Here is a 2,965-nt window from a genome sequence, read left to right on the forward strand (position 1 = left end):
CCAGCAAAAACCCACAAACAGATAAAAAAAGCACCAACAGATCAAAACCAACAACAAGAAATACCAACAGATCAAATAACAACAGATCTAAACCCACAAAAATTCAAACCCCAAATTTTTAACAAATCAAACCAAAATTCAAACCCACAAAATTCAAACCTGCATCCGGCTTCACTGGCTCAGCCGCCGCCTCCCCCCCGGGCTTAACCACCATCCCCAACGCCACCGCCACCAACCCCAACGCCACCACCACCAAACACCAGTCATAAAGGGGGCGGCAGAGAGGAAAGGGAGGCAGAAGATGCCGCCGGGGAGCAGCCACCACCACTGCCTGTCGTTGCTGCAGACGGCCGCCGGAACAACCCCGCCTCCACCGTCGTTTCTCCCTCTCTGCCCTCCGATCTCTTTCCGCCGACGGTGAGGAACCCGGTTGTGTCCGCCGGTTAATAAACAGGGGGAGGGGCTGAGGTGTTTGGGGGTGGTGGCTGATCACCGCCACCGTCTCTCTCTCTCTCTTCGCTAGACGTCGGAAGCTCACTGCCACCGCCGCTGCCGGAAAAAAAGAGGGAGGAGGTGGTTGTAGGGTGAGGTTGTCGATAAACGGGGAGAAGGAGGATGGTGGTGTGCGACGGAGAAGTCACCGGTGAACGGAAACGAGGGAGCTCGGTGGGTTTTTGGGGGTTTGCTGGAGGTGCTGGGCGCCGGAGTACCGGCTGACATCCGGCTCCGGTCACCGGTGAGATGAGGGAGGAAGCAGAGGTGTAGGTGTTTGGAAGATGGAGTTCTTGCCGGTGTGTGGAGGGTTTGGTTATAAAATGAAAGAGATAAGTTTCAAAAATGATATATTGGGGGGTTAAAAAGGTGGAGATAGGTAGTCTGACAATAATAAATGAGGAAAGAGGTAGGAAATTGACATTTGGGGTAAAAGACCAAAATGCCCTTTTAGTTGGCACAATGTTATTGGTTGAGAGTGATTCTCGCGGTTCTTACAACTAGAGGTGGTTCCTATTTTAGTGGCCCCCTATATATATATATATATATATATATATATATATATATATATATATATATATATATATATATATATATATATATAGGGGAAGGTTCATTTGAGAAGAAATTTAATATGAGAAGAAAAAGAAGAAAGGGCATATTAGTAAAATGTTATTTCATTTATAACTTATATCATTAATTTTTCTCTCTTTAATTAATTAGTCAACTAATTATTAATTATCCTACATATAATCTACAAAACCTACACATGTCAAAATTTTTCTATATATACCCTACACATTATAGAATTTTATCCTACACAGTCGAAATTTATCCTACACACCAAAAAATATATCCTACACAACTCGTGATTTATCCTACATAACTAGTAATTTATTCTACACTTTAAATTAAGTTGTTTTTTAATTTGAAAAAAATATATATTTTGAAAAGGAGTTACAAATTTAATTTAGCTAGTTATTAAATAGGAAGAATACACATTAATGATTTAGTAAGTTTACCAATATACCCTTATATTAAAATTAAATACAAATATTAAATGAATTAAAATGAAGCATTCTTATTGGTTGAAACTTCTTCTTTTTTCTTCTTACAAAAAAATTCTTCTCATTTGAACACTTGTGGTGTAAAAAACTACCCCCTCGGGGGGGGGGGGGGGGGCGTTTAATTTTTTTTTACGGATGTGTTTATAATATACACATCTAGTTGTAAAAAAAATCATGGTAAACGGCGACCCGGATGGTGTGGTTCTCGCGGTTCTTACAACTCGGGGTGGTTTTCATTCTAGCAGCCCCCTATATATATATATATATAGTGGAGGGTTATCTTGAGAATGATGATTTTTGTGAGAACACTAAGAACAACTTTTATCCATAGATCATCCTAAATCAAAGGCTAAGATTAGAGGGGTTTATATGAGAAGGAAACCTAAATAAAAAAACTAAAGGGGTATTATTATCATAGCTCAAAACTCAAAACATTAACACCCCTAAGAAATCCTTCAATCGATTTCTGTGTAAAAAAACCCTTTCAATTTCAAAATCTCGATCAGATTAGTCACGTTTTGAATCGATTTAACGGGTAAGTTCTTCAGTTCAATCAGTTCCATCGATCTACGTGTAAAAAACCTCAGATTAATCTCGATTTGTGTATTTTTTGCTTTCAAGTTCAGTTCAATCCATCTCTGTGTAAAAAAAAAAACACTTCAGCTCCAAAATCACAACAAAAACCTCAATCAGTCTCGCTTTGAACCAATTTAACTAGTGAGTTCTTCAGTTTTGTTGATTTATTGTGTGATTTGAGCTTTATATTTCAATTTTTTGCCCTAATATAAGTAAAACAACCAGTTTGTGGTAAATTAGATTAGATTAAGCAACGCTAGATCGTTAGAAAACCAAAAATTATTTGTGATCATTGTGTTGTCAATTTGGTGTGTGATTTGAGCTTGCAATTTTCAGTTTTTTGCCCTAGATTTAGTAAATCGTTTCAGTTTGCGGTAAGTAGCTAGGTTATATTATGCAACAATAGATTGTTAGAGAACCGAAAATTGTTTGTGAACGTTGTGTATTTTGCCTTAGTTTTTATCAAAGTTATTGTTGAATTCGTTGTTGTATGTTATTGGTCTTAACTGACTTCGCACAGTCGGTAGGGATTAAAATATGTACAATAGTACGATTTGTTTGATAATGTTATTATTGATCATATTAGATGTTAAGGTTGGCTGTGAATCGGTTTAACCGGTTAGTTCTTCAGTTTCGTGGTTTAACTGGTGAGTTCTTCGATTCATATTGGATGCTAAATGGTTGTTTTATATTAAATGAGTGAAATGTTATGATTTAGAAAGTGAATGAAGAATGCTTATTGTCAAATCAGTATTGAAATTCTAAAACGATTCACTTTTTGTAAGTTCTGCAACTTCTATCAGTACCATTCTATTACCAGTGTTTTGTTG

Source organism: Helianthus annuus, chromosome 3 (assembly GCF_002127325.2).
Source record: "Helianthus annuus cultivar XRQ/B chromosome 3, HanXRQr2.0-SUNRISE, whole genome shotgun sequence".
NCBI lineage: Eukaryota > Viridiplantae > Streptophyta > Magnoliopsida > Asterales > Asteraceae > Helianthus > Helianthus annuus.